Source organism: Haliotis cracherodii, unplaced genomic scaffold, assembly GCF_022045235.1.
Source record: "Haliotis cracherodii isolate W230 unplaced genomic scaffold, xgHalCrac1.p SCAF_11, whole genome shotgun sequence".
Taxonomy (NCBI): domain Eukaryota; kingdom Metazoa; phylum Mollusca; class Gastropoda; order Lepetellida; family Haliotidae; genus Haliotis; species Haliotis cracherodii.
The window spans coordinates 8,759,901-8,774,513 of NW_027266266.1; the positions used below are offsets into that span (position 1 = coordinate 8,759,901).

General features: G+C 38.2%; 1 pseudogene; it reads left to right on the forward strand.

The window, feature by feature from the left end:
- The first annotated feature begins 376 nt into the window (after positions 1-376).
- The window catches only part of LOC139456067 (zinc finger protein 721-like), a 38,616-nt pseudogene continuing 24,379 nt past the window's right edge, over positions 377-14,613 (forward strand).

Below are 14,613 nucleotides of genomic sequence, written 5' to 3' on the forward strand. Positions count from 1 at the left end.
AGTGAATTAGTTTTACGACTGACCATATTTCCAAGATGAATCTACCTTTTTGTTTGTTTGATCGGATTGGTTCGAGATTGCAGACGAAGGGAAAAAAACATTCTTACTGTACCAATTACATGATAGTTGTAATGAAACAAAGAAACATATTTAGCAGGGGTATGAGTATTCGGTGTCACGACAGTCATCACTTGTTTGTAAACATAACGGTCAGTCGGCTGCGGATTTAACTCCAAGCATGGTTGTGGTAACCTATCACTGCAGGGAGCTTTCACTGGTGGCAGCGATAGTTACAGCGAGCTTCGTGAACGGGATATCACTGTGAGGAGCTTGACTCCGGCGCAGACGGCTCGCATCCTTCTCTGAATATCGCTGCTATTTACCCCTTTGAAGTCCAGTCTGTCGCGGGAACAAATGTAAGTTTTGATTCATTCATCTCTCGATATCTCAGAAATGTCGTCTTAACTGTTCGCAAGAGGATAGTTATAGGCCCGGGTACAGGCTCTCGAATTCGGATGGTCGTACACAAAGGCGACACTCGAATTTAGCATCTGCAACTCCTGTCGCTGCCTTGTCGAGAGCCGCAATATGGTGTCCTACAAGGGTCATGTCTTGTGTGATTGACCCCACCGCGACACCAGGCTACCATCGGACCATGTATTGATGAAACTTGCTGATGAAGCCGAAGGCAGACGGCGTCATCTGCAAGTTCGCCATCATAGAATTGTATAGGCCCTGTGCTATAACCATTTACAGATTACGTCGCGAATGACGTCTGATGTTGATGATTTGATAACGTCTGGTTTTCATGGAATTGTGTCTCGATTGATTGTGATCGTAGTCATTTATCAATTTTAGTGCACTAACCCAATCACCAACTTGTCTCTCATGGCTGTCGATCTGTTATCACTAGCCCCTAATGTTAGGTGCAGGATAAAATGCTCTCTTGCAAAAAAAAAGGGGCCTAAGTTTAGTGAAAAATGGACCTAAATTTGGAAGTAACAAAATAGCACAAATCCGTTGTGATTTAGTTTATTTGTTGTTTATTTATGGTTTTCAGAAGGGGTGGCCTGGATCTGCCTATGACCATTTAATTCACAAACCAAAACAATAGAACTCTGCACAGCAAAGCTGACGACCAACGTCTGCTTCGGGTCGTGTATTGATTAGAGACAAACTGCAGAGAAAGCTTGTGTGGTTTTTGTTATGGATTAGGTATAAAAATGCTAATTGCCAGCTTTATTGGGGACTTGATAGTGTTTATCAAAGCGTTGATATAAATGCCTTGGTCGTGTAAAGCCAATTACTCTCCTACCCAGAATTCCTTGAAGCCAGCCAAGTACCTCTGTCACATTACATCTCACACAGTCCGTTCAAGATATCGTAGTCGACGTAATAAGCGCCCCGCTCTAATAAGCGCCCACAGCGATATTTGCTAATATATTGGCTCGTGAACAATCCCAATTAGCACCCTTTCCGATTGATCAATGTACACAAAACTTATTTATTTGCTTATAATACTTAAGTATGGGCAATTAAATTCTGGAAAAATATATCTCTCCTATGTAAACATTTCAGGCTGTCAGCATAAAACATGACATTTATCTTTCAACTCTGTTTATTTCGACAAAATAATATTCTAATAAGAGCCCCCTATTTCTAATTTTGAGTGCTTATTATGTCGAATACAGTATTGCATATTTATTTCATCTGTTTCATTTTCGACAAGTCCACACATTTAGATAAATGAGGAAATAAAATGTTTAACTTTCATTGAGAGAGTGTTTATTTCAGTAATGGGGCCACCAACCCATCACTGACACAAATTACATTATTCATATACAGTCAAGTCCTGTTAATCTGACATGGTTGCTTGCATATGATTATGTCTGATAAACAAAATTAAGTAAAAGTTAGTGATCGAAAATTGAACAACTACACGATAGATAACGATGATTTTCTAATCATGCAACTTCTAAAGCTTAACACAAAACTACTATTATGGGCTGTATGACTGATTCAAAATACTTTTAAGAGCATACTCTGAAATGGAAGTCACCAGTTTTTAAAAAAAGTGCTGCAACGCTCAAGAAAGCTGCTTTCTTAGTGGCTTTTGACAACTTCCTGTGAGACATTTCATTGGTCAAAGTTTGCGAAAGGTCGTTCTGACATGACCTGTAATGGAATGTCCTCAGCAGTAGCGAGAACTTGTATCTGATTTTAAAGAGATTGAGGTAGTCTAGGCATGTGATTAATCCTGTTTTGTTTATTGTTAAGCAAGTTTATCTGTGCAGTCGTCTCACATCAACATCTTCATCAACCCTTGAATATCCAAAGCCGTTGTTAAATATGTAAATGATGTAACTTTCAGAGACCATATTTAATTCAGCTAAGTTATACTGGTAACATGTTTGTATTAAAGAAGTTGACCATAAATTATGTCTACTTTATTTTGCTTGTCATAGAATATTATTTTCTTCTAGATACAATAACTGTACCTAATATCAATTATCTTGACATCCCAATTCACCCCTTGCTACTCGATTTGGTGAATTCTGACCGAGATGGAGCATTTGTTTGAAGTAATTATCATACACACGTTACATCAGGAGGTGGATGGAAACTTCACACTTCCGAAACATGTTAACACTGGAAATATTTTAACATCAAATATGTGCAATAGCAATGACAGTGGAAGCTTCATACAATTTTGCAACTGAGTACGAACAATATTCAGTACTTTATGAGCTTAATGGGATCAAGTTTTCTGTGCTACATACCACGTATGCTTTGGGCAATAAAGGTTTGCAGTTGTAAAATGATTTCTCTTACCTGTCTGTACCATCAGCTTCCTGCCCCCTGCAGTTCTCTCACCATCGGTGCCAAGCTTGTCCCCAGAATAGTTAGTGTTACCTGATGAGCGAAGCAAAGGTCCCCTCCATCCGACTATATTGTATCAAGCATGTTGAGAATGAGTAGCCTTGATGTGGCATAAAATGAAAGTACATTTCTATAATGAGTCTATTGTAATATTTTAAGCCCTCATAATAATTGTTAGTCAGTCTTGTTAGTTACTGAAATATTTAGACATTTTATAAATTGCCTAAGTGAATCACAATTTACACATTGACTGCAAGATATACATGCCTACAAACTAAAAGGCTTAAAAATGGTTACAAAATCTTGATAAAGTGATAATAAAAACATAGCCCCTATGCTTATAAGTAAGCTTTTGCTTTCCGCTTGGTTTTTTTAATGCATCTGAGATATGTGTGTCAGCTGCTAGCCCAGCTAGAGCCATCTGTTAACAATTAATCACCAGCTGTCAATCACCCACTGGGCTGTTTCAGACAGTGTAATGCCCTACTGTAGTCCTGAACCATGACCGTGGAATATATTTATTTTATGAAAAAATAATAATCTAGAAACGCATACAAAAGCAAGTCTAGCTAGCTCTATTCCACACAGCAAAGGGAATATTTTTATTTTACTTTTAGAGTCAAGAAGGATATTGTGTAATATAAGATTTCAGAGACTAAATGTTAGTCTAGCCCTAATGCTGAGTTCAAAGAAAACCAGCCTGCTCACTTTTGAGCAAATTTTCTACCATGTTCCCCATTGTAATTTCTGGTCCTTGAAAAATACTGCTAGATACTTATACAATGATACAGCAGTTTACAGTAGTTCCCCTAAAAAATAAAACGTTTCGTATTTTCTAATTTTACCACCTTTTCTAAGAATAGAAAGTTTTGTGTTATCAGTGTGTTTATCATGTTTATGGTTAAACACCATTTATTACAATATAATTTTCCTTTATCATGTTTATTTGATCTTTTTAGTTAGCATGGTAAGCCAAAGACTGTTCTATCCATAATTACCATATCATGTGCAAATGATAACATTAGGATATGAAGAATCCCTAATTTAATACATCTATCTCCATCTTCTCCACAAAAGTCAATAAAGTCATTTACAAACAGCGAAAACAGTAGTGGTGATAACTGACAGCATCTTTTTTACATCAGCTTTACGTTAAAACAATGCAGTGTGACTTTTTAGAGAAACATAGGATTTCAGTTTTGAATACATATTTAGATATGCCATGAAAGACTTAAAGAACCTTCCTTTTACATCATTCATCCCTAGTTTAAAGAAGTAACTTTACAGAATCAAAAGCAGCCTTAAGGTCTACAACACAGCAATAAATTCTCCCTTTATTTAAGAAATAAATGATGAGTGGGGATTGTTTTTTGTAAAATAAAACACTGCAGGGAGAATAAGCCTTGAGGGGCATAGCGATAAACATATCTATGAGTCGTATATTTCTTATATAAGATATCAGCGTCCTTAAGCATGTTAAGGATGTTGATAAAACTTGCAAGCTTTAATAACAGTTACCTTCATTTTAATAATGATGACTCCCTGAATAGAATCTGACTTGGTAAAAAATAATGTTGTCCAATCATTGCATTGCGAGCACATTTTCGAATCTCCAGAAATGATGTCATAATAGAACAATGTTTTATCGTGAAATATACCATGCTTAGTTCTACATTGCTCTTTGTGATTTATCGCTTTGCTATCTTATATATTGGGGTAAGTTCTTGGTGACAGCTGTATCTTGTATAAAAATATTATCTTAAGTTTGAAATCTCTTCCTCAGACCAGTGGCATGATTACTCCTAAAGGCCAAGGTTCCGGGTCAATACCTGTTGATAAGACTTCATTAAACACAATGTGTAACATGTCAGTACATACTTTAAGCACATTTTTTATAAAATTCAATTAGGATCCCACTGAATCCTGGAGCTTGGCCACTGTGCATATAGTTAACTTTATTTCTTCGCAAGGAATACCGTATATCGCCATCTATAAAGCGATCCCACGTATAAGGCAACACCCCTGTACAAGCCTTCAATATGGATGCTAATTTATATACCCCATCTATAAGGCGAATTGGAGTGAAGCACAATCCCTACATTTGTAATAAAAACGTGTTTGTCTTCCGAAAACAAAAATGACATCGTATCCCTTCAGCGAAACGAACAGATCATAACAATTAAACTTGGTCAATACAAATTTAAAATTTGAGAAAAAACCCAGTACCAGACATGATGATTTTACAGCCATCAGCTGTACACACGTTTTCTCGGAATCTGGAACTATTATTTCATTTGGTATAATTTATTTCAATATCGGACTGCCTCTGTGGTCTAGTGGTAGAGTGTCCGCCCTGAATACAGAAGGTCCGGGGTTCGATCCCTGGCCGCATCATACCAAAAGATGTTAAAAGATGGTACTTGTCTGGCGCTCGGCATTTAGGGGCTAAAACAAGGACCGGTCAGCTCGGAGTCAGTATACTGTGTCTGAGTGGGGTATTCTTGTTAAACTGCAGCTTGGTATCTCTGTGCTAGCACCATAAATTGGCATCAGTCCGGACTAGTACAAGCAGCCACACAAACACACACGTACATGCACATCACTATATAAGTGCAATAATAGCAACATTAAACCCCATTTCACCTCACCTTATTCCAATATCATGCTATTTTATTTGCAGTTTTACCATATATATTTGAAATAAATTAATAACCATAAGCGTAGCACTTTAGTACAGCTGAGCGCAATTGCCAGTTATTTTTTCATATGGAACAATTTGACCAATCACCTGCGCCCGTGCTAGCAAAAACTTTATGTTGACATATAATTGTCAAACTACAACAAATATGACTTTTTCATTTCAAGCCGTGAATAGTGGGAATCTGACTGGTTGCTGTAAATACCAATGAGTTGAGCGATCAACTGATCACTTCACCCACGATTTCGCCGAAATGAATGTAAACAATGAATGTACAACAGTGTAGTTACATGATGAGTTTGTCTACTTCTGTACTGATTTGTTGACATGGTATTTCCAGTGTTATGTGCTCACAGTACTGTCTTTGTGTTGGGGAAAAAACCATCATATTTCCAAGACGACAGTCCCCTTATTCTTTGTATGAAAAAGTTGCCTTATACACAGCAATTTAGATTTATCTAATTCAAATAAGTCTTCTGTAGTTTCTATCACAACATCACTGATTGAATTAAATCATCATCATCATGAAAACATTGTTCCTCAGAAACATGTACCCTGCCAAAATGTTTCTTGAAATAATTTACCACTCATCCACCATGTCTACATCATGGAGTTTCTCAAGTATAATTACCCTTGACAATGCCCAGTCCAAAGTAGTTTACTGTCTTTGTTTAGCAATGCTTGCTGTGGAGAATAACTCTTCATAGTTCCTTTACATACCCGGTAGTTGCTTGTGACCCGTGAAAGCCTGGGGTAGAATTGGACATCAGCATGATCAGCAAACCATGCTTGCCGTAAAAGGCGACTTTGCTTGTCGTATCTTGGTCTGATCCCAATTGTGTGGATCGATGCTCATGATGTCAATCACCTGATTAGACTGGATTATTTACAGACCACCGTGATATAGCTGGAATATTGCTGGGTGTAGCATTAAGCAACAAACAAACACAGTTGCTTGTAATGTTTCTTTGCCTCAATACAGGCAAAGTGGTCACTTGTGCTGTTTGTGGCATGAAAATTACATAGCATGCACCAAATCGTGTTATTACGGGCCAAGCCGAATAGTGACTCCTGCCCCTCTCATGGCCATTTTTGCAACCGGGTTCAGTCTTAGCACAAACGGTCATGCCTAAAACAATTGTCTACTCGTTGCTAATGGTTCACATATATTTCCCCATATATTATATATATTTCAGAGCACATAGGGACATGCAGAATTATACAGTATGATTGAACACATTTAACTGTGTCTTGGGTATATTTTTAGATGCAAGACATGCATGTAAAATCAAAAATTATTTCTGAGGGATTCTTTGACGAAGAACTTGAAATCGTACGCGCATTCTGATTGGTTTGTTGTATTTTTGCACACAACATTTATCGATAGGGGGGACGAGTCTTCTTGCAGGTTACCGGAAGGGGCTTGGGTGACGAATGGTGAACACAATGAATAACTTTCTTTGTCCCACCAGTTACTTCCCTTGGTATCTTGAACACTATACATGGTTTACAAAAAATCTTTCGCACATGTTGATAACAGGTTCTGAAACAAATCAAAGCACTCCCTAACTCTGCCATTTTCTATCAAATTACAGAGGGTATGAAATTGTGTTTCTCAGTTAATCTGCCTCTTAGAAGTATATACAGAAGCTTTATCATGTTTATTGTCATCCCAAACTTATCTTGATTTTGGTAGAAGATTTTGACTTATATTTGTTTCAGCATCATATTGTTCAAACATTAAAGAATAATACATACAATACAGGCAAGTGAGTTGATTCGACTTCACCACAGATTTCAAAACTAAAAACAATTGAACAAATTTCCAGAGCACATAGAAGTCAACAACACTTGGTCCATCATTTGTATCCTTTTTTCCCTGTACCTTGATCTTTTGACAGTCTGTGCTCATGGGTGTCACTGAAGTGGTAAACGTCTGAGACCTGCATCACTTTGGGCTTCCCTCCTACATTAAGCTGACATGACGTGATATAACATGATATAACTGGAATACTGTTAAAAGTGGCATTTCCCTCACTCACTCACCAATGCAACAATGATCATATTTTCTTCTGTTTCATGTGTGACGAGTCTACACATCAAGATAAACACGTTACAGTAAACTTTCAATTAGAAAATATCTCCAATCATGAAAAGCTACTTCCATTTGTGTAATTTTCCTTTGCTGACATCAAGTACTGTTATCAAGCCACACGTAGAGGAAGCGATACAGCCAATTTAATGAAAAATATATATTGTCGTGCACCTCACAGTCGCTGCGTTAGTTGCATATTTATATAATTATGCAAAGCAATATGTAAAATGACAGTTCTGATTTCAGCATTTGTTTAAAAATGAGAGAAAAGTCTGGTCAACTGATAAGCACATAAGATGCTTATTGCATCAAGTATGGTAGTTAAGTGGGGATGTATAAGTGTGATTTATTGTGACCTTGTAGAATTCATGATAGACTTAATTTATTTTATTTGTTGGTTGTGAGAATCTTGTTTGTTTGAAAATTTGTGAAGTTCATACTGCTTATCATGCTTATTTGGTTTTACAACTAATATATATCATGATATAGTATGATGGATTTTTAAAAAAACTAACTAAATCCTACTAACATGACTAAAGAAACCCTTGAAAAGATGACCTTGAACATGGTGAAGGATATTTTCTCATCAGAACACCCAAAGCCTTGGACATGTTGGAGGAAGCAAAACAGTTGCTTGATTTAAAAACAATGTAGAAATCAAGTCATATTAGGAGATGCTGTCAGCACTGCTCAGAAAGAGACCAGATACATGGCCGAAACTGAGTAGAAAAAATGGAACTACATTGAGGGAAAGTATGCTGACTTTTTGAAACAATGTTCGATAGTCACAAGTCAGAAGGCCCTTGATTTTGAGAATAGAATGTTAGTTTCTAAATGGCCCAAAAGTTATGATCCAAAGATGGAGTTGTGTAGTTGTGAAACGAATATCTATCATTTGCTGAGTTTGTGAAGTTTGTTTCTGATGAAGCAAATATTGCATGTGCACCAGTGACTGGTGCTCTTATTTTGAAGCAGGACAAAATGAAAGAGCACTCCTCACATAGAGATGGGAATATCAACAGAATTCAAGAAGAAGTCTTCTCTCCTGTGTTGCAAGGATCACAATCTTGAACCTTGTGATGTTTTCCTTAAGAAAACCATGAATGACCAGTAGGAGTTTGTGATGCAAAGAGGAAGATGTTTTGGTTGTCTGAACACTACTCATAGCTCCAAGGATTGTCCAGTTAGATAGTCTTGTCAAGTTTGTTCCGGGAAACAACCTGCTGGGGTGCTTCTGGCAATGACAAAAAGTGGGTGATGAGACACATGTGAAGTCTGTGAAAGGTGACACAAAATCAGAGCAAAAAAAATTGGGTGAAGAGGCACATGTGAAATCTATCAATGGAAAAGTCGCTGTGAGCCGTCTGAAGGACACTACTCATAGCAAAAAGTGTGCAATGATCAGACTAGTGTGGATATCCCACAAGGACAATCCAAATTCTGAGATACTGAGTTATGCATTATGAGACACTCAATTTGATGCAACCTTCATCCTGAAGGACACATATGACAAACTGAAAGTGAGTGGACCTCAGGTTCAGTTGATGTTATCAACAATGCATGCTGAAGATGAGACTATGGAATGCCAGAAGATGAAACATCTGAAAATGAAAGGATACAACTGTTCTCAGAAAGTGTCCCTGGCAACATCCTATACCAGAGGTATATTGCCTGCAAATCGTGATCACCTTCCTACCCCTGAGAATGTAACTCAATGGTCACATCTAGCTGGGATTACAAACGAACTCATAGAGTTACAAAATTGTGAAGTTGGTATCCTGATTAGGTACAATTGCCCCAGAGCTCTCGCACCCCGAGATGTAATTCCTTCTGATGGAGGTGGACCTCACGCACTGAGGACATATCTTGGGTGGAGTGTGGTTGGTGTAATGGATCCAGAGGCTGCAGAGGGAGATGCTACAGGAACAAGTCAGAGTTGAGACATCTAACAATTTGAACAGGGTGATGATATCCTTCCACACTACTGGGAAAGAAACTGTACTTTACTCTCGAGCTGCCACGTTTCTTTAGCAAGACCTCGTTGAACATGAGGCTAGAGATAAGGTGATGTCCTATGACGCTATTAGATTTCTGAAGGTTATGCAAGTCGGGATTCATCAAAGCTCAGACAAACATCAAATGCCCCTTCCTCTTCATCACCCTGTTATGGTCAAAATAAGGAATTGCATCAGTATAATTTGGAAATGTCCTCATGATGTCCGCCATTAGACCTTTTGATAACTTTGTATGTGATTAAAAAGATTTTTCGGCAATAGTTGTTTGACGCTCTTTCAAATCGTGCCTAAATGTGATGTCCTCCAAATTTCACATAGATCAAATAGCCTGTCTCTTATCAATGAGTAGTCCATTGTTGGTACCTCGGTTTCATATCGCGATACAGATACACTTTTTATATTAATCAGTTTGTATGTGTGGGCAGGGTTACATTTCATTTGGCAATATACAGTACTTAGTTATTAGTATGTAACCCACAGCACACAAGTGTCATGTCGTATGTCAGTGTAAAGGTGTATGTTCCATCACCAGCTGGTTTAATTCTCTTTGCATCATGATAAGTATTTAATCATACACCATCAAATTGTGTATGGACCCAACCCTAGTTGTTATTGGCGATGTTTTTGTGGAAACATCTTCAGGAAATGTAGAAACATGGTAAAGGAACGTGACAACTCTTTTATGTTTTCAATGAACAACATAACATTCGCAACTTAATAATGATAGTACAAAGTCAACCACACAATCCTGCTCTGTTACTGAAACAAATGTAATCTTGAACAGTGAGAGAGAGTTGCTAGAACCAGGTTATATCGAGAAAGAACCTGTCACTGACATGCTGGAAACAGGTGATGTCAAGAAATACAAAGGAATCGACCCACATCAGTCAGATAACCTGATGGCACACATGAGGATTCACCTTGGAATCCAGCCTTATCAGTGTGGTGAATTTGGGAAGGGATTTACACTGTCAGATAACCTGATGGCATACATGAGGATTCACCTTGGAATCCAGCCTTATCAGTGTGGAGAATTTGGGAAAGGATTTACACAGTCAGATAACCAGACGGCACACATGAGATTCACCTTGGAATCCAGCCTTATCAGTGTGGTGAATGTTGGAAAAGATTTTCAAAATCATAACCTGAAGAGAGATATGAGGGTTCACTGTGGAATCCAGCCTTGTCAGTATGGCGAATGTGGGAAGGTTATTGTACAATCATCTCACCTGCAGACACACATGACAATGCACAGTGGAATCAAGCCATATCAGTGGATTGAATGTGAGAAAGCATTTGCACAAACATCTAACCTGAAGACACATATGAGGATTCACAGTGGAATCAAGCCTTACCAATGTGTTGAATGTGAGAATGAGTCAAGTTGAGTCCTGTGGAGACACATGAGGATTCACAGGAGAATGCTAATTTGAGTGTATTAAAATATAATCTGTGTACTGACTGTATACCTGATAAATTATAATCAAATTGTTATTGTTTAATCCTTTAATCCATGCATGGGCATTTGACACGAGAGATGTGTGTATTCCATCTGCTCTATGTAACTGACTATATACATATACATAGAAGGTATTATTATTTGAAAAGAATAATCTTCAAGGAGATGGGTAATACAGAGTGTGTGCTAATCAATCATCCTGACATTTATCAACAGCTTGTCACTGTTATTATTCAACATCTTTGATTGTCTGTCTACACATGGGAATAAGTTCTGAGAGTACTTCAATCTGTGTCAAATATATTATTCGTTTCAATCTATTTATGTACATGAGCATTGATTATGCCACACCCACCTTTTAGGATATGTGCTACATAAAAGAATAAAAAGAGTAGTAAACTGACAAACAGAATGCACAGAACTAGTTTCTACCGCTGCCATCACACAAATAATGAAGCTGATGCTGTCAATTGGATCTGATTTATTGGTGTTTTGGATGAAACATTCATCATGTTAATTTCAACAATGCTGAAAGGTATCGGCACCAAGCCCACACCTTGAATGGGACTGTCACAGAATGCAGAGAAAAACAATTATTGTCCACCTCAGAGTCACCACTGACTCTGCAATCAGTGTGTGGAGTATCCACTCCTCTTTCTGACGACATTTGCGAGGTGTCTCTTCGTGCTGCTGATCAGACGTCAGTATCTTCAGGTTCTGATCTGGAGGATCTCTATCTCCAAGTGTTTAATCATGATTCATATCCTATCATCAACTTGTGTATGGTCCAAGCTCTGGTTGTTATTAGTGGCGTTCTTATGGAAACATCTTTAGGAAATGCATTAATTTGATAGAGGCAAATAAAAACTCCTTTATGTTTTCAGTGAACACCATAACATCCACAAGTTAATAATGGAAGTACAAAGCCAGGCAGAGATTCCTGACTCTTTAACTGAAACAAACATTGATAGAGAATTGCTGGAAACAGGTGATCTTAAGAAACCTGGTAGAATCCAGCCTTATCAGTGTGATGAATGTGGGAAGGAATTTACAACGTCAAGTCACCTACAGAGACATCAGAAGATTCATGGTGGAATGAAGCCTTATCAGTGTGGTGAATGTGGGAAAAGATTTACACAGTCAGATAACCTGAAGAGACACATGAGGGTTCACAGTGGAATCAAGCCTTATCAGTGTACTGAATGCGGGAAAGAATTTGCACATTCATGTAACCTGCAGACACACATGATGAGTCACAGTGGATTCAAGCCTTATCAGTGTGCTGAATGTAAGAAAGAATTTACACAATCGGATCAACTGCAGATACACATGAGGATTCACAGTGGCATCAAACCTTATGAGTGTGTTGAATGTGGGAAAGCATTTGCAGCATCAGGAAAGCTGCAGAGACACATGAGGTCTCACACTGGAATCAAGCCTCATCAGTGCCTTGTGTGTAATAAAACATTCACACAGTCAAGTAGCCTACAGACACACATGCGGATTCACAGTGGAATCCAGCCTTATGAATGTGTTGAATGTGGGAACAAATTTACATACTCAGCTAATCTGCAAAGGCACATGAGGATTCACACTGGAGTCAAGCCTTATCAGTGTGGTGAATGTGGGAAAAGATTTACACACTCTCAAAGCCTGGAGAAACACATGAGGGTTCACACTGGAATCAAGCCTTATCAGTGTGTTGAATGTGGTAAAGAATTTACTGAGTCAGGTGCCCTTCAGAAACACATGAGGGTTCACACTGGTGTCAAGCCTTATGAGTGTGTCGAATGTGGAAAAGCATTTGCACAATCATGTAACCTGCAGACACACATGACGATTCACAATGGAATCAAGCCTTGTAAGTGTGTTGAATGTGGGAAAGAATTTACTCAATCACGTTACCTGCAGAGACACATGATGAGACACAGTGGAATCAAGGCTTATCAGTGTGTTGAATGTGGTAAAAGATTTACACAGTCAAGTGCCCTGCAGAGACACATGGGAATTCACAGTGGAATCAAGCCTTTTCTATGTGATGAATGTGGGAAAGGATTTACACAGTCACGTTACCTGCAGAGACACATGAAGATTCACAGTGGAAAGAAGCCTCACCAGTGTGATTAATGTGGGAAAGGTGACTAGATCGAGCAGACTGAAATATCATTAGTGTAATGAGTGTATACAAACTGAATAATGATAACGTGCATTACCTGGAGATGATTGTACTCCACCTGTTCTATGTACATGATATAACTGCATATATCAGAGACTGCCTATGTTTAACGTTTAAAAAAACTTTTCTTCAACATCGTTCAAGCATCTTCCCGAGGCAATGGAGTTACCTGACTGTAAAAGTCCAGTTTCCACTCTTGTTGGACAAGGCTGAAATTCCTGGGCTCGATCATAGTGCTAGCAGTGATGAATACAAGTTTTGTCCCTTCTATGCCCCTCCTATCGACCAATGCGATTTCACCTCTAATATCACTTGTATTTGCCTCAAACAAAGACAATCTGATTGATTATCATGATCTTGTGATGTACTAAGACCCGTCTTACCATGCTTACCTCACGAAGTGCATCAAATCATGTGAGATCTTTGAATGAACACCTGAAAAGGTTTTGAAAATCTCTGTCGATGCCCAGTTGACTGTAAAAATGATATACAAATCCTGCAGTCAACTGAAAGTTGCATGTTGAAATCCATGTTGTCTCTGAACTGTATGTCGATGTCGTTACACGATTTTGATTGGTCTATGCATAGACTCGTTAGTTCAGCCAAAATATAACTCCATAATCCCAGCCCAGTTCGGCAATTGTGGAAACTGGACTTTTACAGTCTGTTAACTTTGTTGCCTTGGGAAGATGATTTTCAAGGAGATGGGCAATATGTAGTGTATGCTAATCCATCATCAAGGCATTTTAGAACAGCTTGTTACTCTATTATCATGATTATACAACATCTTTGATCGTCTACACATTGCAAAAGTTGTGAAAGTACATCTGTCTATGTTTAATATGTTATTCATTTTGATAGATATGCACATGAGCATTAATTAGGCACAAACTACTTTTTCTAATATGTGCTCCATTTAAAAATGACTGGTCATGCTGGTGTGGTTCATTGATTGAGACACAACAAACATGACAAAAGTGTCTGTAAACCAAGAAACATAATGCCTCGCACTATCCTCACACAGATGAAACTTGCAATCAGTACTGAGTATTGCTATTATGTGAAGAATTGTAAAACCATTCATTTCAACAAAGCTGAAAAGTATCAGCACCCAGCCTACGCCATAAATCGGACTGTCACATTAGGAACAGAAAAACTACTACTGCCAACCACACTGACAGCAATCCGTGCCTGGGGTTTCCACCCCATGTGATGTCCTATGACCATGATGACGTATTAGATTTCTGAAGGTTATGGAAGGCAGATTCATCAAAGCTCAGACAAACATCA